The 22162-nt window shown below is 40.4% G+C and overlaps 1 protein-coding gene across 3 annotated transcripts in view; it reads right to left on the bottom strand.

The window, feature by feature from the left end:
* CEP128 (centrosomal protein 128) overlaps positions 1 to 22162 on the bottom strand; it is a 345267-nt gene that overhangs the window by 246416 nt on the left and 76689 nt on the right. The window lies entirely within an intron of this gene.

The raw sequence follows: 22162 nt of genomic DNA, 5'->3' as shown, positions 1-22162 counted from the left end.
CAACTATGGCTCCCTACCCATGAGATTACAGCTCTGCCATAGCTCCTACTCCCACTAATAAAAAGTAACTGAAGAAAGAAACATCATCAGAGATGCAGAAGCATGGAACAGACTGATGAATCTCAGAGAAAAGGCAGGGGTGGGGGGTGGGGAGACCGATTAACCAAAGAACTTATATGCATATATGCATAACCCATGGACACAATAATGTGGTGAAGGCCTGGGGGGTACAGGGGTGGGATGGAAGGGGTCAACAGGGAAAAAAGGGGACATCTGTAATAATTTCAACAATAAAGATAATTTTTTTTAAAAAAAAGAGATATCATCAGAATGAAAAACACTTTTGGTTTGAGTATAGTAATATCATAACACTTTTATAGCATTTACCATATCCAGGCATTCTGCTTCTCCTCACATATATTTAAAAAATACATTACATATATTGTAATATAACATTTACTCTTTATGATAATTCCATGCATTATTACTAAACCCATTTTATGAAGAGGGAAGTTGGAGTACAAGTCGTTGAATAACTTGCCCATTCTAACTAGGTCATTCACCTAGTTAGTGACAGAATGTAGACTCAGGCTCTCTGAGGAAATAGTATCAACCTTAGGGTAGATATGAAGACTAAATAATTTTATACTTATAAAGCATTAAAAGGTACAATAAAAGACTATAATAATTACTATAATAACTACTGAATTGTTAACATTGATAAAGTATTATATTTATAATACTTTCAGGTAGCTATCAAGTGATTTTAATATTTGCTTTTGTTCTTTATTGTAGGGTAAAATTTGTAATAATATTTAATTCTATATATACATAATCTATTAAATTTTGACTTGTTGGAAAATTCTCCAGTGAAGAAATTTTTCCATTTTACTAACTGGAATTAATCCATTTCTGTGCCTTTTTTATGATTTCCAAAACTCACATTTTTAAAATCCTATAACACTTTACATAAAAAAAGAAAGTTATATTAACATTTCCCATGTGTTTGCAGACTTCATTTTGATTAAGTGCATTAAGAATATGTTTAACTCACATTTATATGCTTAATTTTACTTACTTAGATAGACATTCAAAATAATCCTTGTTTATCCAGAGGCTTACATTTCCAAAGAGTAATACAAAAGCTTTGGTGTCGCTATGGTGTAAGCTTCAGAAGGCCAGAAACCTCGTCAGGATCACATTTTACTTCTAACACAGGACTTGGCACATTTTAGGTGGCAAACATATATGATTGAATGGATGAATAAATATTCCTTTATAATCTCTGAATAGCAATTTCACCTTGCAGTTGGCTCAGCCAATGCTGTTCATCACATACATGTAAGTTTTCCCAATTTCTCCCACCTTTATTAATTGCCATATTTTCTCAAGCACCAAGTTGTTTTTCTTTATGGAAAAACAATTATCATGGTGGAGTAATATTGGAAAATAAATATTTATTTTGGGGTTTAAGTCAAAGAGTTAACCTTTTGTTGTTTCACAAGTCATCATTTTAGTCTTTTCCTTTTTTTTTTTTTTTTAGAGAGAGAGTGGAAGAGACAGGGAGAGAGAAACACACTGATTGGTTGCCTTCCGCATGTGCCCCAGGAGGTGCAGGATGGAGCCTGCAACTGAGGTATGTGCCCTTGACTGAAGTCGAACTCCAGACTCTTCAGTTCAAGGACCGATGCTCCAACCACTGAGGCAAACTGGCTAGGGCTAGTCTTTGCCTTAGTAAAGAAAGCTCATGAATGAGTTCATTTTAATGTTTTTTATTTTTGAAATAATTTAAGTTTACAGAACAGTTGTAAAAATAGCTCCAAGTTACCATATACCCTTCACAGTTGTTCCCTAAAATTAACATATTATATGACCATGGTATGTTTATCAAAACTAAGACATTAACATTGTTGCAAAACCATTAAGCTACAGCCTTTATTCAACTTTCAAATGTTCTCTTTTGTACCAAAATCCAATTCAGGGTACTATGGAGCAGCTTCCAATCTGCAAAAGTTTCTCAGTCTGTGAAAGTGTCTCAATCTTTTCTTGTTTTTTTTATCTCAACATTTGTGAAGAGATACTCCAGGTAAATTCAGGTCAAGTATTTTCTAGAATTTCCCTCAATTTGGGTTTTTCTGATGTCTTCTCATGATTAGACAGGGCTCATAAATTTGGAAGGGGTGTGGGGGATACAACAGAGGTAAGCAGCCTTCTCACAGCATCACATTGCAGGGTACACAATATCAACATGACTCAGGACTGGGGATGTTAACCTTGAGTGCTCAATTAAGGTAAGGTGGTAACTGCCAAATTTCCTTACCATAAAGTTAGTCTCCTTTCCTGCACTATTTGTTAAAAGAGTCACTAAGCTCAGCCCATACTCAAAGAAAAAAAAATTAAGCTCCACCTCCCAGAGGGAGAGTTTCAAAGAATGTGTGGAAATATGTTAAAATCACCAAAGTAACTAACAAATATTTAACTAGATTATTTTGAGGCTATGCAAGTATCATTAAAGTTTCACCCACCAATTTTAGCTCAAAGCCAGACCAACTATAACACTATGAGTTCTTTTTGGCCTACAAATTTTCCCCCATCAAACCTTACAGTCTAATGTAACCCAGATTCCTAGTAAGTTAACTCACAGGCCAGTACCCACCAGTAAGCAGAATGTGGAAGCTCTTTGTATTCACCTCAAGATCACCTGCTTACACCAAAAGCATTGAGTGATCTAGAATTTACATAAGGCTACATAGATGTACTCACACTCATCAAAGCCCCATCAAACATTGGGTATCCTCTCCTCTTGGGCAACTATACTAACCAGAATTACCCTTCTTGCCTGTTCCCCTACATCCTGCCCAGCCTCATTAGTTGTTTCTTTGCTGCTTCTGGACCTTCCCCACAAGCTTCTAAATCTCCCTGTCCAAGTTATGCACAGCAATTTGCCTCTATTCCAGTTCTCAATTTTGAATGCTCATAACCATGCCCAACACTCCCACTTGCCCCACCCTGTAAAGAAAGGACTTGGCAGTTACCAGGAAACATCCCTTTAAAGGAAAATATGGGAAATAATTACTCTCATTCTCACACTAACAGATATTTAATCTTCATTTCTTATAATCAGTATAAATATTAATTTTACTTGCTGTTAAAGGAATAAAAATCAATAAGCTGAACTTTAATTAATCAAACTGTGTTTTCTATTTCTAGTTCATGAAATTATACCCTATAAAAACATAACTCTTCTGGAAGTCAACTGCTCTCTGAAAAATCCAAATTTCCATATATGAGCTTGTTGAGTAAGAGAACCTCTAATTCCCTTGGATATCTGGGAATCTGCAATAAAACTTCCTTTTCTCCTCAGTTTCCATCTTCAACATCTGACCAGTTATTTATAATAACACTTTTCTAAAATAACATATTTTTCTACTGTAGCTCTACTTGGTATCTAAAATGTTGTTTAATACTCTTCTTTTTTATTTCTTCTTTTATTCTAAGGATATGTAAGTCTTGGAAAATTCAGTCAATGAGAATTTAAATCCTATTGTTTTCCGCAGAAGAGAAAAAGTGAGATATTGAGGATCAACCCACAGCAAATTACTGCATTTCCACCATATCAGCTAGAAATGACTTTAAGTCTGAACATTATTTCTGCTGCTTCTACACCAAGAGTCAGTAAACAAGCAAACACACAAGCAAAATTCTAGCCCAGAATATTGACCCTGCTTCTTACATTATCTAATTTAAAATGAAAGATGAAAGAAAATCTAACTCTTAAGACCTAGTAAATATATATTAATGCACTTTAAACTTCTGAAAACCCAGACAATACTCAACGAGCAACATTTTAAAAGTAACTGAATTGAAATTAGAAGCCATTTCTTTAAACCTTAATAATAAACTTCAACACATTTACCACCTTTTTAAAATGTATAAGCCTGCAATGGATTTCTTTTCCATTTGACTTAGATCAAGCAGCTTAGAATTATATTAAAACTGACCCAGTAAAAGCAGTTATAAAAAGAGAAAAAAACATGACATGCCAATGAATTTCTATTACCGTTATTTTGCCCTTTAAAGCTTGTTGGGCTTTTTTTTTTTTTAATAAAAGCAGTATAGCTATAAAGCTATCTATCATGTGCCCTGCTCTAGAATTCAGACTGTCTTTTACACATTTAAGATCACAGCAACAACACCGCGCCTTAATAGAGGGTCCTAGGGGCACATTTAAATCTTTAATAACAATAATTTTTCTTCTTTTCCTTAAGTGTGCCTATTTCCATTAAAAAGACTAACATTGAGTATTGTCCTACTGCAGTTTTTTAGAGGTAGATGATTCTGAATTCTTAGTTACATTTTTTTTTAAATGCTTCCTTTCCTTCTAGAAAGGAGGGGAAAAGAGAAAAGGAAAATGTAAACATCTTATCTGACCATAAAAACTCCCATAACTTTGACATGATGCATGTTTATCAGGAGGTTCTAAAAAAATAACACACTCAAAAATGTAGAACAAATAGAGAAGTAAAGGCTCTTTGTTTACTTTAAATGGACCAGCAAGCTTGGATAAGAATGATGGAGTTGGAATGAAATAAAGGTCACATCTTAAGTTCCACACAGGCCACTGAAATTTAAAAAAAGAAAAAAAAGTGAACATAAGCTTTCCTAATCACTCAGCATGCTCCAGTTGCATGCTTTCGGTCACAAGGGTAAGAACGTGTAGATGATTCACTGGTAAACCAACAAGACTATAGAAAAACAAGTCTGTGCTCATATTCAACATTAGGTTAGTAACATTATACTTAAAGGTATAAACTTTCAAGTCAGATATTTTTTCCAGTAACAATAAAAAATGAAGAAGCCATGTCATTAATAATTAGAAAAATAGTTTTTCTATTTACCACCTTTTTAAAATGTATGTGTGTGTATATATATATGTATATATATATATATATATATATATATATATATATATATATTGTGTGTATATATATATATTAAATAATTTTTAACATAGTTTATTGATTTTTTACAGCGAGGGAGAGGGATAGAGAGTTAGAAACCTCGATGAGAGAGAAACATCGATCAGCTGCCTCCTGCACACCTCCTACTGGGGATGTGCCCGCAACCAAGGTACATGCCCTTGACCGGAATTGAACCTGAGACCCTTCAGTCTGCAGGCCGACGCCCTATCCACTGAGCCAAACCGGTTAGGGCATATTTTTTTTTTAAATTAAATCTTTATTGTTCAGATTATTACATTAGTTACTCTTTTTTCCCACCATAACTCCCCTCCACCCAGTTCCAACCCCACCCTCTGCCCTCACTCCCCACCCACTGTCCTCATCCATAGGTGCACGATTGTTGTCTAATCTCTTCACTCACCCCCACACCCCTTTCTCCCCCCCCCCCAAGAATAGTCAGTCCATTCCCTTTCTATGTCCCTGATTCTATTACAATCACCAGTTCATCAGATTATTTATTCACTTGATTTTTAGATTCACTTGTTGATAGATGTGTATTTGTTGTTCATAATTTGTATCTTTACCTTTTTCTTCTTCTTCCTCTTCTTACAGGATACCTTTCAGCATTTCATATAATACTGGTTTGGTGGTGATGAACTCCTTTAGCTTTTTCTTATCTGTGAAGCTCTTTATCTGGCCTTCACTTCTGAATGATAGCTTTGCTGGATAAAGTAGTCTTGGTTGTAGGTTCTTGGTATTCATCACTTTGAATATTTCTTGCCATTCCCTTCTGGCCTGCAAAGTTTCTGTTGAGAAATCAGCTGACAGTCGTATGGGTACTCCCTTGTAGGTAACTGATTTTCTTTCTCTTGCTGCTTTTAGGATTCTCTCTTTGTCTTTTGCTCTTGGCATTTTAATTATGATGTGTCTTGGTGTGGTCCTCTTTGGATTCCTTTTGTTTGGGGTTCTCTGCGCTTCCTGGACTTGGAAGTCTATTCCTTTCACCAGGTAGGGGAAGTTTTCTGTCATTATTTCTTCAAATAGGTTTTCAATATCTTGCTCTCTCTCATCTTCTGGCACCCCTATAATTCGGATGTTGGTACGCTTGAAGCTGTCCCAGAGGCTCCTTACACTATCTTCATATTTTCGGATTCTTTTTTCATTTTGCTTTTCCGGTTGGGTGTTTTTTGCTTCTTCGTATTTCAAATCTTTGACTTGATCCTTGCAACCCTCTGGTCTGCTGTTGGGAGTCTGTATAATATTCTTTATTTCAGTCAGTGTATGCTTAATTTCTAGTTGGTCCTTTATCACAACATCGAGGGTCTCATTAGATTTCTTGAGGATCTCACTACATTTATCGGCGGTCTTACCAGTCTTTTCGAGGGCTTCTAAACAGTTCTTTAAAGACCTTAAAAGTGTGGTTTTGAACTCTATATCCAACAGTTTGCTTTCCTCCAATTCTGTCGTTTGTGTCCTGTTTCTTTGTCTCGGCATTTTTTTATGCTTCGCTGTGTCGATAGAGTGCCTTTCTGTGCTAAGTGTCCCAATTACCTAAGGTAGACACTCTTGGTGCACCCCCTTGTGGGCTTTGTGCACAGTCTTGTTGTGGTTAAGCCTTGATTGTTGTAGTTATCACTGTGAGGAATTGACCTCCAGGTCAATTGGCTGTGAGAATCATCTGTGTCTGCGGTGGGAGAGCTTCTGTGCTGGAGACACCCCTCTGGGGCTAGACTTGCTTCGATGGGGCTTTGGTGCTCACTGAGTCTGCCTCCTGAGTGTGTCTTTTATGGTTCCACGGAGCTTAAAGCTGGATGGTCCCACTCTGACCTCTGGGCTTCCTGGCTCCTGGATCTCTAGGGAGGTGCTAATCTAGCCTTTGCCTGAGGCTATCCAGCAAAAGCCTCCCTGCAGGGCTTGGGCGGGGCGGGTCCCACGGGATCAACAGGGCGGGATTAGCAATTATGGCTGCTCTCAGTCTTGCCCTCAGAGGCTCTGCTTCTCAGTGTCCCAGTAGTCGCTGCAAGCCCCACGGAGAGAAAGCTGCCCTAGGGTTCTGAGCGATGCCAGACAGTCCCGCTTCTCCCGTATGAGTCTGGGTCCTTAGAGACTCGCCCGGAACTGGAGCTCAGAGCCTGAGACTCCCTCCCGATTGAAAACAACCGCGCCCTCAGCCTCCAGCCCGCTCCACATGCACTCCGAACCTTAGTATTTTACTTCAGCACTGCGCCTCCTCTGAGCCTCGGTATGCTTTTCTCTTTCCTCCTAGTTGTAGAACATCCACTCAGCCAGCTTTCCTGTGGTTCTGGATGATGTCCGTTCCGTCTTTTAGTTGTATTTTTGAAGTGGTTGTTCGAGGCAGCAAACTCCCATGTTTACCTATGCCGCCATCTTGGTTTCTCCTATTTTTAAAGACTTTTCTTGGGAGCAGTTTTAGGTTCCCAGCACAACTGAGAGGCATGTACAGAGTTCCCATATACACCTTGACCCTAGTCTCATCCATTATCAACACCCTCCAATGGAATAGTACATTTGTTACAAATGATAAACCTACACTGATGCATCATCATTGTCCAGAGTCCATAGTTCACATTAGGGTTCACTTTTTTTAATTATTTATCTTTACTGTCGAAAGTATTACAGATGTTCCCCGTTTTTGCCTCCATTTATCCCCTCCACCCTGCTCCCACCCCCTCCTCAGGTCTTTACCACCCTATTGTCTATGTCTATGGGTTATGCATATATGCATATAAGTTCTTTGGTTAATCTCTTCCCACTCAACCCCCTTCCCTCTGAAATTTATCAGTCTATTGCATGCTTCAATGTCTCTGATCTATTTTTTTTTTGTCAGTTTATTTTGTTCATTAGATTCCACATATAAGTGAGATTATGTGATACTTGTCTTTCTCTGACTGGCTTATTTCATTTAGCACTCTGCAGGTCCTTCCCTGCTGTCTCAAAGGGTAAGAGATCCTTCTTTTTTACAACTCCATAGTGACCCATTTTGTAAATGTACCACAGCTTTTTTTACCCACTCATCTATGATGGGCACTTGGGCTGTTTCCAGATCTTAGCTATTGTAAACAGCGCTGCTATGAACATACGGGTACATATATTCTTTCTGATTGTTGTTTTGTGATTCTTAGGATATATTCCTAAAAGTGGGATCACCAAGTCAAATGGCAGTTCCATTTTTAATTTTTTGAGGAAACTCCATACTGTTTTCCATAGTGGCTGCAACAGTCTGCATTCCCACCAACAGTGTTCTAGTGTTCCCTTTTCTTCACTTCCTGGGTGTTGCACATTCTATGGTTTGGACAAACATAATGACATGTATCCATCATTACAGTATCTCTAGGGGCCCAGTGCATGAATTCGTGCACCTTGAAAGGAACTGTGGACCACAGGGACGCGTCTCAGCCCATCCTCTGCGCCCCGCCCAGCCCCTCTCGCTGTGGCCTCCAGTCGCCTGTCTGCCAGCAGCTCTGCTCCCCTCCGCCACCGCTCTCACGCACTGACAACGGGAAGCAATTGGGTCCAGTACCATCAGTGGTGCAAGCGGGGCCATCGCCAACAGTGGGTGTGAGAGGCAGCTGCTTCCCAGATCGCCCTTCAGGAGCAGGAGGAAGTGGAAAAGCCTTAAGGGACAATTGGGGCCAGCAGCTGCCACTCACACCCACTGATGGCACCAAGCAATCGGGACCAGCACCAGGTCCCAGCAGCGAGTGCGAGCAGCAGCTCTGGCACTGGCTGTGGGTGTGAGCGGGGCTGGTGCTGGCAGTTGGTGCAGGTGGCTGCTGGTGCCTAGCCCCCCTCAGGAACAGAGGGAGGTGGAGAAGCCCTCAGGGGCGATCGGGACCAGCAGCCGCAGCTCGCACCCACTGACAGAGCTGAGCGATCGGGACCAGCACTGGATGCTGGCAGCGGGTGCAAGTGGTGGCTCCAGCGCTGGCAGCAGGTGTGAATGCGCAGCAGGACTGCGGCACATGGGAGCAAAGAATTTTCAGTAACCACCAGAGGCTCACCCCGATGATGGTGACCGGCACCCACTCACCTGCTCCACCATCTCGCTGCAGCCAATGCCCACCATATTCCACACGTGCCACACACATCATAGCTACTGGTTGTTCAGTTGTTCCACTGTTCAGTCTATTTGCATATTAGGATTTTATATATATAGAATATAGATACTATAATGTATCTTCACTGCTCTGTGCTCCTCCTACTCATCCCTCTCTTCACTTCCCCATCTCCTGGAAATCACTGATCTTTTTACTGCATCCATAATTTTTTTTTCATTTCCATAATGTCATATGGTAGTCAGAATCACACAGTATGTGGTCTTTCCACATTGTCTTTTACTTAGTAATATCCCTTTAAGGTTTTCCTATGTCTTCTTATGACTTCATTGCTCATTTGACTATATATTTTTATAACTAAATACTTCATGTAGGAATAAAATAAAAGTCAGCAAAAAATATCTGAGGTATCAAATTATAATATTTTGACCCAAATTAGCCATAAACAGAAGATACTAGTTGTTTGCACTTACATATAAAATTTTTAGATATCTTTAAAGACATTTGTTATATCTTAAATCAAGATAAAATGTTATTAATTACTTAGTATGTATAAAACACTATAATGAGAACCTTATTCAATTTGAATTTTTTTTAAAGATGGAAATCTGGTGTCTATTTACAAAATCCTATTTTGGAAGCCTAAATCACAACTCTAAAACCATCAAATATCAATAGAATAGTTGTTTTGAAAAGGAATACATATATACACATAATACAGCAGGGTTTTATTTAAACCTGTACTGCTCATTTAAATTAACATAGATTTTATTTCTAAATTTCCAAATTTTGTTTTTCCTAAATCATGTTAGAAATTCCTCATGCATGAGAACTAGCTAAAGTCATGGAAAATTTTAGCCTTTAAGTTCATCCAGTTGGGAATTATCTGTGCCAATGAAAACCAAAACAAACAAAAAAAAGTTTCTTTTCAAAGCAGAAAACAATGCATTCATATTCTAAATCCCTTAACCATTATCTAACTCAAAAATAGCTAGATGAATTTTACTTAAATTGCTCAAAGAAATTTATTTTTCAAACATAACCAAGGAACAAAAATTTCATACCAACATCTACAATGTGAAAAAAAAAAAAATTCAATAAGTGACAATACAAAAGCATGATAGAGACCCAAAGAGAATCCAATAGTGATCATCACTATTATGACACCATACAGATTTTTAGGATTATCTAAGTAAGGGAGAAATTCTAAAAACTTGCTGCCAGTTGCATATTATCCAGATGCAAGTGGTAAGTACAGTAAGTCAAGCCACAAGATGCAACCATTCCCGTTTTTCAAAGGCTAGAGTAATTACCAAGTATCATGTAGTTAACTAAGATTTATCAGTCATTAAGGACATTGGTATTTTTGTCTTCTTATGATAAGGTGTTTATTATTTCAGTAATCCAAAGAGCTCTCACGGGAATTGTGGTGGTAGTAGGATACATGAGCACTCATTACTGACCTATTTTCCCAATTAATAATAAGCAAATTTATTGGTTTCACTATGTATTTATGGAGGCTGATTTGTTAAGTCACCCTGTGCCAATGAAGCCAACCAAGGTCATAGGTTCAATCACCATGAGAGCCAATTCCCTTTGCTCAGTTCCATGGCCATAGTCTTTACCCTAAGCCTTAGCCAAAGGCCACATGGAAGACTAAGTAGGCCAGAGATCATGAATGAATCAGCAAAAACCTACTACCTATGATTATAAGAATAGCTCAAAAGCAAACCCCTATTAACTAGTGTCAGAATTTCATTCTTCAAATGTCGTTATATTTGCTAAACTACAAAATAAGACCTTAATTACTGCCTATAAAGTTGGTATGCTAAAAAAGCATCCAAGTCTTTAACTTGTTTAATTCAAAAGCAACAATGGTAATGAGTATTATTCCCTAAAATGCCACTGCTTTTACAGGAAAGGATTTTATTTTTATGCAACCTTTTACTTAATAAAAATCTTGCAAGTAAAGTTAAATGTGAGCCCAACAAGTGCACTTTCCAGGATTTCCTTCAAAATGAAAAAGCAAATGCTCTTAGTGGAGGGTCTGTTTTATCTGAGTAGTTTCCTCTTAAAAAAGAGACTCATAGTTTTATTAGACATCCCAAAGCAAAATGATACTTCATTTGACTTTGTAAATGCAGGACCGCTGAATAAGAATTATTGACAAACAGAAGATGATAGATAATTATGAAAATTGAATTTAAAATTTCTCAAGGTTTAGATGTGTTTGAGCAGAATGCCCTGTAAATATACAACATCTTCCATTGTTCAGAGTCAGAGGATGTTATTTTATGCATTTGGATTTGGGTTGTTTTTTGTTTTCTAATCAAAATAAAACAGTACCAAGTCAATGAATAACTCTATCAGTAGCAGAATGGTCTTTGTTTGCACAATATTACTATGCACTCAGTAGTTGCCCAATAAATATTAATTGATAATGATGGGAAAGGGCTTTATAAACAGATGGTCTAGGATAAATTCACTGAAAATGTAGATAGAAACATTCCATTCTTTAAGAAAATCATAAAGTATAAATTAAACAAGATCTGCACTCAGAAAATCTCTGCCTATTGCCAGGCAGCTGTTCAGTCAACAAGAGCACAGACACTTTTCATCATCATCATAGCATTAACAACATTAAATGTTTATTTGCATATGGTGCCACACAAGGGGACTAACACAGATTTATGCTAGCCTTGTTAGTTATAATTTACAATGACAATATTGGCAAGAACAAATAAGTACACACAGCAAAATAAATGTGATTAAACAATAATTTGAGATCTAGTCATAAGGTATGTACATAAAATATATGTCAGACTTAAATGCAACTCATAGGAGCAATAAGAGTAATTTATAAAGTAAACTTTAACTATTTTCAAACAGAATTTGAGATGCTTTACACGAACACCTATATATATGCTTAAGAATAAGTGAAATAAAAAAAAAAGAGGCACAGTCTTGATAGAGAGGACAAGTAAGAACTCTTCAAAAACCTAGAGGGCAAACAATCAGAACAAAATGTGGTGGGTGGGGGAAAAAGATTGCATGAGGTCTAATTTCAATGAGAGTTGGAACAAGAAAGCTACAAGCAAAATGATCAACCCAGGAATACATCCTGAAAAACACACAATATTCAAAAACACTTGAGTAATAAGAAAATATAATAAGAAAAGAGAATTTTGGAGACAGATTGTTGAAATGGGGAGGTGAAATGGGGTAGAAAGTACATTACAAGCATTTAATAATTAATGTCCTTAATGAAGTCAAAAGCCTAAGAAGACATGACATAAGTGTTAATTATATGTAAATTAGATTGTAAGAATTTCAGGACAACTACACATCATCTTATAAGATTGCAGCCTTCACAGGAATCCAAAGGCCATAACTTACAAACTAACAGTTAGCAAATCACTTCTACCATATAGAATACATTTCTAAACTTTCAACTTTTTAAAAAATATATATATTTTTATTGATTTCAGAGAGAAAAGAAGAGGGAGAGATAGAAACATCAAAGATGAGAGAGAATCATTGATCAGCTGCCTCTGACACACTCCCTGCTGCCCCTCATACCCTGGGATTGACCACAACCCAGGCATGTGCCCTGACCCAGAATCCAATAGTGACTTCCTGGTTCATAGGCCAATGTTCAACCCTGAGCCAGGCTAAATTTTCAACTTTTGTTTTATTAATATTAAATAGTAGGATCTTCAAATATATTATGAAAATAGAATATTCTTTATTTTTTTACTGTATTTTTATTTATTTATTTATATTTATTCTTTTAAAAAAAATATTATAATAAGTATTACAAAGGGTATTACATATGTGTCCTTCCCCCACCCCCCGCCCTTGACAATCCCCTGCCCTCCCTTACCCCCCAGTGTCTTATGTCCATTAGTTATGCTTATATGCATGCATACAAGTCCTTCGGTTGATCTCTGAACACATATATATAGGTGTTCGTGTAAAGCATCCCTCCCCCCTGCCCCCCAACCCTCTCTGGCCTTCCCACTGCAGTTTGACAATCAGTTTGAGGCAGCTCTGCCTCTGTATCTATTATTGTTCAAAAGTTTGTAATGATCTTTATTATCCATGAATGAGTGAGATCATGTGGTATTTTTCCTTCATTGGCTGGCTTATTTCACTTAGCATAATGCTCTCCAGTTCCATCCATGCTGTTGCAAATGGTAAGAGTTCCTTCTTTTTTACAGCAGCATAGTAGTCCATCGTGTAGATGTACCACAGTATTCTAATCCATTCATCTACTGATGGGCACTTAGGCTGTGAAAATAGAATATTCTTTAATCCAGCCAGCTATTACTCTCAATGTTTCCCAACACAAGAAAGATAGCATAGCTAATGGATACTGTGTCTATGAGAGCCATGCATAAACCATACAGGGAGTTTGCTGGATTAATGGAAAGTATTGAGAGAGTACAAGGTTGAAAGAGACAAAAATCCAAGATCTCTTCCAACTTCTCTTCCATAGGCAGTTTGGTGAAAAATGTATTTTCCACATAGGTAATATTACAAGGGTTTTAGTGTCACCTAAAATACCCAATGCCTAATAAAGTACTGTAGACTATAAGTTAAATAAGGGGTGAGGGGCAGGTACAAGAGGTAAGAAGGGAAATCAAGAAAATGACTAAGGGAGAAAACTAAAGAACATGATATGTCAGGAACTTCACATTTCAAGCTGTGCCAAATAGTGCTCAACCAGCTTTGAAAGACAAATCCCATAATAGCCAATCATTCTTTTCCATCTATTTCTTTTCCATTAGCTTGTTGACATTAATGGTTCTTTCACAACCTTAGAGAAAACAGTGTTTATTTTATCCTTGAAAAAAAACACAACTTACCCACAGGTAACAAACATAAAAGAGAGAAGGAAATAATTAGTATAGTATAAAATGATAAGACAAAAAGCAATGTTGTGAATCAAAAGTATAGTGAATCAGAATTTAAATAAGCATTTCAGCCATAGATTGGTAAAGTGCTTATTATCATGTAACAAAAAGCAATGGTGTAGAAAATCACATTCATAGAAGAAATGTCTAAAATGATTTGAAAACCCAAAGTCTCAGCAAAAAGCCACCCCTCCCACCCAAATTTTCCCAAAGGGCCAGAAAGGGGTAACTCTCTCCCCCTGGGCCTACTCCAAACCTCTGCCAAGCTGAAATGACACCCTTACTGGATTACAGTGATTGTTAACACTTCTATTTCTTCAACTCAACTGGGAGCCTCTAAAGGGCAAGGTAACATTTAAGTATCTTTACATCCCTAGTCCCCAGCACAATAACTAGCACATAGTAGGTACATAGTACCATATTTTACTACATAATAGTGCTGCTTCATGGTGTGCAATATTTATTCGTTCATTCCTTCAAGAAACACCTTCTGGGACCTTACTCTAGGCAAGCAGCTGCTCTAGGTGCTAGCGACACAGCAATGAGCACAACAGACTGAGTGCCTGCCTTCACAAAGCCTGCATCAGGAAGACAGCAGATGACAGGCAAAGAACAGCATTACAAAGAGAAAATACAGCAGTGGAAGGGGGACAGGCATGAAGACGGGGTACCTTAGGAGAGTTATCAAGGCCTTTCTGAAGTGGAGCTCTAAAAGACATGAGGGCATAAACAATGCAATTGTTTTCAGAATTGAAAATCCCTGCCTCTGGAAATGGGATGTGCAAATGTCCAGTAGCAGGAGAGTGCCTAAAAATGTCCATGAAAAAGCAAGAAGGCCATGCACTTGGCCTAGAGTGGGCAAGGGGAAGAACCACAGAAAATTCAGTGATGGGGCATATAGGGACCAGCTCAAAGTGGCCTTATAGGCTGAGGACTTCAGATCTCATTCTGAATGTGATTTTAAAAAGCAACACATTTTTTAAGAGTTTAAAGAAACATTATCTAATTCTGTGGGGAAATCTGTAAGGAGGGAGGAATGGAAATGAGGCTACTGTACTAGCCCAGATAGGCAACAGTAGTAGCAAGATGATAGACGAGGGCAGTCAGGTAAAGGGGAAGAGTAGCTACCAATTCAGAAAATATTTTTAAAACAGAGCTGACAGGATTTAATGATGGACTAGATTGAAATATGGGAGAAATGCAGAAGGCAAGGACATAAAAAAGACATAAATTTTTAAAAACAAAATTGAAACTCTTTTATCAAAATGAGTATCCATCATTTTAAGAAAAATAAATCATATGAGCTATTTATTAGGATGAACCACACACATGGGTGCGCACGCATACACACACACACACACACACACACACAAACAAGGTTTAGCACCTTCTGTAAAGTACACAGGTCAGAAGGGAAAAGAACAGGAATTGGAACCCCAATGACCAAACTGTCCAGGCACCGTGGCTTTGAATCACAATATCCCTCTAACTTATTCCCACCCAAGACTGATACTGGTCAGCAATGCTTCAAGGATCTCAAGCTCAGATAATAAACAAGACTATATAACTTTTTCTCACTGCCCCATAAGGCCCATTAAATAATCTACACTAATAAAAGAGAAACATGCAAATTGGTGTCACTCTGCTACACCCACCAGCCAATCAGGATGAGAATGCAAATTAACCCAACAAAGATGGCGGTTAACTTGCATACACAGGCGCAGAGCGAAGACTGAAGACGACTGAAGATGGTGGCAGCCACGGAGATGGAGCGAGCAGGAAACTTGGGTTGCTCCCACCAACGGAGGAAAGCCAAGCTTCCCGCCAGCCCTGGCCTCTGCTTAAGGAGGGGCTGGGGGCCTGGGTTCCACTCAAGCAGTTGCTGGGGGCCTGGGTTCCACTCAAGCAGTTGCTGGGGGCCTGGGTTCTGCTCAAGGAGTTGCTGGGGGCCTAGGTCACCAGGGTGGACTCCCAGGCTTTCAGCCCTCCCTGGGTTCCGCTCAAGGAGGAGCTGAAAATTTAAAAAAAGGAATGGCTGGGAGCAGCCAGAGCGGAGAAGCCAAGCCTCGCTGCTGCGGCCGGACCAAAGGCCTGTGTCCCAGGTGCCAAAGGAAAACCAGTGCCAGCAGTCAGGGGAAGGAAGGCCTATTACACGAATCTTCATGCAACAGGCCACTAGTCCTATATAATAAAAGGCAATATGCAAATCGACCGAACACAGGACGACCGGTAGCTATGACGTGCACTGACCACCAGGGGGCAGGAGCTGGTGGTCAGTGTGCTCCCATAGGGGGAGTGCTGCTCAGCCAGAAGCCCTGAGCCGGGCTAAGGATGTCCAACTGACGGGGCCTAAGCCATCAGTCGGACAATCCCCAAGGGCTCCCAGACTGCAAGAGGGCGCAAGCTGGGCTGAGGGACACCACCCCGAGTGCAGGAATTTTGTGCACTTGGCCTCTAGTTATATAATAAAGTTGTAGCTGTAACTTGACAATAATATGGAAAAAGATGTTAAAAATCTGAGTTTTTCATGCCTTGAGGAATAATGCCAAAGATTCAGTATTCAAATAAATTTTGAAAAGGATCCAGTGTACAGAATTGAAATGGAAATTAACTAGAAATGCAATGAGTCATAATACAGCTTTTCTATCAAGTACAGAAAACAAACAAAATTAGGCAAAGGGAAAACTCACAGCATTAGGAACATCAGTAGAAAACAATTATAAGTTGGGTGGGTGGACAGCAGGGTACAAAGGCAGTGATTATTAAGGAGAGAAAAAATGACAATTTGGAGAAAGGTTTGGATCTATAGATGATAAAAATTTAGATAAAGTATCATTGGGATACTTTTGTATGGCTTAGAGATATAAAATGTGGAAAAAGACATGGAATATGATTCCAAGGAAATAAACTCATATCAAATTATAGCATCTAGGAGAACCAAGATGGCGGCGTAGGGAGCGGACCTGTGTGTGCTGCTCTCTCACAGCATCATTGAAACTATCAACTATGAAGTAAACAACCGCCACTCAGAACCATGGGGAAGTTGGCCCAGTGGGAGATCTACAACTGGAGGAAAAGAAAGAAGCGCAGTGAGACTGAGTGGGAGCTACGGAGGCACCAAAACCAGAGGTACGCAGTCACACGCCACGCGGGCTGCAAATGGATTCTCGGTTTTTTACGAACCCTCGAATCCTCTGGGCTTGCTCGGGGCGGGTCTCTGAGGCCCCAGATCCCACAGGGAGAGGCGGCCAAGGCCTTGCAGTGGTCGGAGAGCGAGGGAAGCTCTGACACGCGGCTGCTCGCCGGCACTGAGGGACAAGAAGTCCTGGTGTCCCGGGGAGGCGAGGGGCACGGAGACTCCGCCATCGCTATTTCCTCCATGCTGGCGACTCCCTGTGACCCCGCCCTACCCTCAGGGCTGTGCCAGAGGCACAAGAGGGAATGACTGTGCTTTTACAAACTCTCAAATCCACTGAGCTGGTTCAGGCGGGTCTCTGAGGCCCCAGGCCCCAAGGCGAGAGACGGCACGGCCTTCCAGGGGTCAGAAAGCGAGGGAGGCTCTGGCGCTCGGCTGCTCGCCGGCACTGGGGGACGCAAAGTCCTGGAGTCCTGGATAGGCAAGGGGCCGCTGAGTCTCCGCCCCGGCGACTCCCTGTGACCCCGCCCTACGCAATTTACATTCCCATCTGGGCTGTGCCAGACTCACAAGTAGAAACACCTTTGCTTCTGCAAACTTTCAAATCCACTGAGCTGGTTCAGGCGGGATCATGAGGCACCAGACCCTACGGGGAGAGGCAGCACGGCCTTGCAGCCATCAGAAAGCGAGGGAGACTCTGTTGCACAGCTGCTCGCTGGCACTGGGGGACACAAAGCCCTGGCAGAGATTCAAGGGGCCGCAGAGACTCAGCCAGTGCTATTTGCTCCGCCATGGCGACTCCCTGAGTCTCAGCCCTAATCAATTTACATCCCCATCCAAGCTGTGCCAGGTGCACAAAAAGACCCACCTGCGCTTTTGCAGCCTATCCCAACAAATTGCAGACTTCAACTGCTCACAGCCATGGGAGACACACTCAAGAAGCAGACCCAGGAGAACCAGGATGGCGGCATAAGGAAGAGACCTGTGCGTGCTACCTCACACAACAACATCGAAACTACCAAATATCAGACAAACACCTATCATACAGAACCATGGGAAAGTTGGCCCAGTGGAAGCTCTACAACTGGAAGGAGAGAAAGAACATTGAGACTGAGTAGGATGTGACACCAAGTACAGAGCCCAACCCAACAAACTGCAGATTTCAACTCCTCGCATAGAAAGAAGCGCATTGAGACTGAGTAGGATGTGCAGAGGCACCAAGTACAGAGCCCATCCCAGCAGGCTGCAGATTTCAGCTCCTTGCATCTGGGAGGGACGCAATCGGGGGGCAGAGTCGGGTCCGGGGCCGGCCAGGGCTGGGCCTGACTCGGCCAGCACTGTGGAACTGCTGTACCAGCAAGCGCACAAACATGCCCACTGGTCCTAGTCTCTTGTGGGGCGCTGGGGGACAGCAGACAGGCAGTCTGTGCACTTGGTGGAAGGCAGGAGTGCTGGATGTTCAACCACCAGGAACACCTGGAGATTTTGCCTGGTGGGGAGCCGCCGGCAGGGGACAGAGGGCCAAACTTCCTGTTTCCCCGGTAAGGCTGGGATGGCCCCGGTGAGGTCGGGATGGCCCCGGTGAGGTTGAAACGGTCCCGGTGTGGTAGGGACGATCCCGGTCAGGTCGAAACGGCCCCGGTGTGGTAGGGACGACCCCGGTGAGGTTGAAACGGCCCCCGTGAGGTAGGGACGACCCCGGTGAGGTTGAAACAGCCCCCGTGAGGTAGGGACGACCCCGGTCTGGTAGGGACAACCCCGGTCAGGTCGAAACGGCCCCGGTGTGGTAGGGACAACCCCGGTGAGATTGAAACGGCCCCGGTGTGGTAGGGACGACCCCGGTGAGGTTGAAACGGCCCCCGTGAGGTAGGGACGACCCCGGTGAGGTTGAAACAGCCCCCGTGAGGTAGGGACGGCCCCGGTGAGGTTGAAACGGCCCTGGTGAGGCTCAGACGGCCCTGGTGAGGTTGAGACTACTTCAGTGAGGTTGGGACAAATAAAGGGGACCAGTATGGACTGATGAACAGGGGTAGATACAGAAGCAGAGCAACATTGAACAGAATGTTAAACTACAGTGGGAAGCCTGGGGAAGGTTGGGGGGGGGGATTAAGAGACCAACTGAAGGACTTATATGCATGCATATAAGATTAACCAATGGACACAAGACACGGGGCGGGGGGGCGGGGCGTAGGGGCGGGGGGATTGTCAAGGGGGGGAAAAAGGAGACATATGTAATACTCTTTGTAATACTTTAAGAAATAAATATTATTAAAATAAATAAATAAATAAATAAAAATTAAAAAAAAAATTATAGCATCTAGTTATTTTATTATATGTAAAAAGATTCTTCTGCAGAGGGCGGAAGGCAGAGAGGGAGGAAGGAACTGTAATCCTGAATAGGAAGCATGAAGAAAACTCTAACAAAAAAGCATAGAAATGACAGTTTTACTGTTAAATATAGCAGATGTCTTACCATATATAAGTGTGTCATAATTTATTTTTCAACAGTGGAGAGTAACACTGTTTTAAATTTAAAATTTTAAATAGCTATAATTAATTAATTTTTTTCAGTTACAATATAGGTATATATATTATAAAGAATCATTTTTCAATCAAGGTTGGCAACTTTAAAAAAACATGCCTGTTGGGTCATAACAGATGGTTCAATACTGACGACTAGTGGTCAAAAACCTGTAGCAATTCCCTATTAAGTATCCTAAGATTTTTATCATTTGAAACAGGTAATGGAAATTATGTAAAAACCTGAGTTAAAAGACTTCTTCCATTACCAACATTTTGAAAATTACAATAGAAAAAAAAATGTATCTGCAGTCTTTTAAAGCCTTTTCTGTCCATCATTTGCAGTGTCCCCAAACCAAAGTTAATCAGTATTTGATATTGAGCCATAGTAAAGGTAAAATTCCATGAGAGTCCATTTTTTAACATACAAGTGGCCGAATTACCATTCTTTCCAAAATCGTAATTAATATTTCGAAGAGTCTTACTTTTAGAATTCATGTATCTGGGCTGCTCCAATTTTCTAACTTGTCTATTAGACCTTAATATATAAGAAATCCAGTTTTCTTAAGTTCTCAGTATAATTTAAAAAACAGTTACCTATTACTATTGCAACAAAAAAATTAAGATGCCTAGGGATGAACTTAACTAAGGAGGTAAAAGACTTGTATTCAGAAAACTACAGGACGTTGAAAAAAGAGATAGAGGAAGACATAAACAAATGGAAGAATATACTGTGTTCATGGATTGGTAGAATCAACATCATTAAAATGTCCATACTACCCAAAGCAATCTATAGATTCAATACAATCCCCATTAAAATACCAACAGCATATTTTACAGACCTAGAACAAACTCTCCAAAAATTCATCTGGAATAAAAAAAGGCCCCAAGTAGGCACAGCAATCCTGAGAAAGAAGAACAAAGTAGGAAGGATCCCAATACCAGATAGCAAGCTATATTACAAAGGCACTGTTCTCAAAACTGCCTGGTACTGGTACAAAAACAGATATATAGACCAATGGAACAGAACAGAGAACCCAGAAATCAACCCAAGCCATTATTTCAATTAATATTTGACAAAGGGGGCAAGAGCATACAATGGAGTCAAGAGAGTCTCTTCAATAAATGGTGCTGGGAAAATTAGTCAGATAAATGCAAAAAATAAAAATAAAACTAGACCACCAAATTACACCATTGACAAAAATAAAATCAAAATGGATAGCTACTAGGACAATCGAAACTAAGGAGAAAATAAACAAATGGGACATCAAAATGAAAAGCTTCTGCACAGCAAAACACAAGAGAACCACTGCATGGAAAAACATATTTGCCAATGTTATCTCCAATAAGGGTATAATCTCCAAAATTTATTGGGAACTCATACAACTTAACAAAAGGAAGATAAACAATCCAATCAAAAAATGGGCAAAGGACTTAAATAGACACTTTTGAAAGAGGACATACAGAAGGCCAAGAGACATATGAAAACATGCTCAAAGTCACTAATCATCCAAGAGATACAAATCAAAACAACAATGAGGTACCATCTCACACCTGTCAGAATGGCTATCATCAACAAATCATCAAATGACAAGTGCTGGTGAGGATGTGGAAAAAAAGGAACCCTCATGGACTCTGGTGGGAATGCAGACTGGTGCAGCCACTACGGAAAACAGTATGGAGTTTCCTCAAAAAACTAAAAATGGAACTCCCATTTGACCCAGTGATCCCACTTCTAGGAATATATCCCAAGAAACCAGTAACACCAATTAGAAAGAACATATGCACCCCTATGTTCATAGCAGCACAATTACAATAGCTAAGATTTGGAAACAGCCTAAGTGCCCATCAGGAGATGAGTGGTTTAAAAACTGTGGTACATCTACACAGTGGAATACTACACTGCTGTAAAAAGAAGGAGGAGGAGGCGGGAGGGAGAGGTGGAGGGGGAGAGGGGGAGGGAGAGGGAGAGGGAGAGGAGGAAGAGGAAGAAGAAGAGGAAGAAGGAGGAGGAGGAGGAGGAGGAGGAGGAGGAGGAGGAGGAGGAGGAGGAGGAGGAGAAGGAGGAGGAGGAGAAGGAGGAGGAGGAGAAGAAGAAGAAGATACTCTTATCATTTGCAACAGCATGGATGGACCTGGAGAGCTTTATGCTAAGTGAAATAAGCCAGTTGGAGAAAGATAAATATCACATGATCTCACTCATTTGTGGGATATAATGAATATAAAATGATGAACTAAAATAGATCCAGAGAGATAGAAGCATCAAACAGACTGTCCAACCCCAGAGGGAAGGGCTGGGGGGTTAGAGATCAACCGAAGGACTTGTATGCATGCATATGAGCATAACCAATGGATTACAGACACTAGGGGGGTGAGGGCATGTGCTGGGAGGTGGGAATGGCTAGAGAGAGGTCAATGGGGGAAAAGGGGACATATTAATACTTTAAACAATAAATAATTTTTTAAAAAAAAGTAACCTACTCTATCAAAATGCTCCTTTTACAAAGTTGAAATACTTAAAACATAATTGTGACTGTCTGAATTCTTGAAGAA

The sequence above is a fragment of the Myotis yumanensis genome, unplaced genomic scaffold (genome assembly GCF_028538775.1).
Source record: "Myotis yumanensis isolate MYYU_CA2020_CCGP unplaced genomic scaffold, mMyoYum1.0.hap1 SCAF_1, whole genome shotgun sequence".
NCBI lineage: Eukaryota > Metazoa > Chordata > Mammalia > Chiroptera > Vespertilionidae > Myotis > Myotis yumanensis.
The sequence above is the reverse complement of the archived record's forward strand: the minus strand, read 5'-3'. Positions and strand labels throughout refer to the sequence as shown.